We start from the raw sequence: 1938 nt of genomic DNA, 5'->3' as shown, positions 1-1938 counted from the left end.
TCTACTCAAATTAGACTCAAAAACACTAAACTAGACTCTAATGACTTAAAACAAACTAGAATGACTCAAAACAGAAACTAAGGATTACTTTGGGTCTAACTTAATTTTGACACAAACACTAAAAGAAACAAATTAAAATAGATTCTAATTAAGTAAATGATGCGAGAATTATACGCACACAAATTAAACCCTCTTTTTGTCAATTGTAGTAAGTATGTAAGTAGGGATCGTTCTGGACCAGGGATTAGGAGGGATTGTTAATCACTTGGATTTGACTCAAAAACGTAAAAACACAATATAAAACTTTCTAACTAAGTTGGACACTAAAGCAAAGGGGGATTGGATTTGGACGAATTTAAACTAAAATGGATAGATTGTAAGGAAAACAAATTGTAAATACGAATTTGATGGAATTGAATGGATGAAAAACTAGCTAAGGGGTTCATCTCCACACATGTTATACTTGCACACAAAATGATTTCTAATTGCTTTTCAATAAACCATGAATTCTCAACAGCCCGGGTTAATTAGGTCCGCTTAAATTAACCGTCAAGTTTTCCTTAAGTTAATGAATTGGATGACTGCATACGACAACCCAAAGCATTCCCCACAAGTTCCCTACATGAATTGCATAATAGAGATACAAGCAAGAATCATTAAGTTCTTTGAAAACCATAAGTGTTGACGAGGCATTCGTTACCATGAATTGCATGAAACTTATGCCAAGAATTTACTTAACGCGATTGTTTATAAGCAACCTCCACTACTTGTGAATATAAGTTCATAACTATTAGGTGAAACTTACTTATATTCTAGCGTCATATTCATGTATGAAAATTAAGCGTGCACTCTCAATAAACATACATAAATAGGTTATCAATCAAATAGTTAAACAAATTGAATCCACAACTTATGAAACGCAATTGGAAGTAATCAAATCATATTGCAAGCATAAACATGTATTTCAAATCCCCCCTAGCCAAGGGGGGGGTTTAGTTCCTTATACGTACAAGACAAAGAGAATTGAAATTAAACATTGAAATCGAGGAAAAGCAACACCTAAAAATTCCAACAACTCAAACTTGAATTGTATGAACGTTTAGGCACTCTTCTCCTCCTCTTTGTTGTGGCACAAGGTCTAAGGATAGTGTTTTGGAGGGATGGAAGTGTGGAATGGCGTGGGGAGTTATGGAAATGGATGCAATGGAGGAGATATGGTGCAGAAATGGAAGGGAATGATGCTGGAAATGCAAAGAACCCACGACAAGGGATTGTTAGGGAAAGATGGTGTGTTTTTGTGTATGAATGCATGGGTTTTTATAGGGGGAATGGGAGAATATGTGGATGATTGTTTAAGAGTGCATGTGGCTCTTAAGATTGAGAGTGCATGTGGCTGAAATAATGATGGAAAAATAGCTAGGAAAAGAGGGAATGCATGTGGAAGTGTGGCTGCAAAGAGAAGGAGAAAAGCTGGAAAATGGAATGGGATGCACGGCAAGGTGTGTTTGGTGTTGGAAATGCATGTGTTTGGATGTGAATTAAAACTAGAGTGAATGATGATGAATGCATGTGGATTAAAGAGTGAATGGTGGCTGCAATAATGAAATGGAATGGCTGGAAATGCAAGGGGAATGCATGTGGAATGACAGCTAGGTTGCTTGGTGGAAAGCTGGAATTGATGTGTGATGCACGGCAAAGCTTGCTGTTTTTGTGTTGTTGTTGTGTATGTGAGTGATTAGGGTGAATGAAAGGTGAATGAATAATGAAATGGGGAAGCATGTGAGTGACAACTAGGTTGAATGATGATGAGTGCATGTGGCTAAATGAAAACATGTGAATGAATGAGAATGTGCGGCTGCAAGGTTGTAGTTTAGGGTGTTGAAAGGTTTTGCATGGCTTTGAAGTGATTGTGGATTTTGGAATTGGAAGGAAATGCAT

This window comes from the organism of the source record quoted next, unplaced genomic scaffold (genome assembly GCF_019419815.1).
Source record: "Pyrus x bretschneideri cultivar Hongxiangsu unplaced genomic scaffold, Pyrus_bretschneideri_v1 Contig3, whole genome shotgun sequence".
NCBI classification, from domain to species: domain Eukaryota; kingdom Viridiplantae; phylum Streptophyta; class Magnoliopsida; order Rosales; family Rosaceae; genus Pyrus; species Pyrus x bretschneideri.
Note: the sequence above shows the minus strand (reverse complement) of the source record.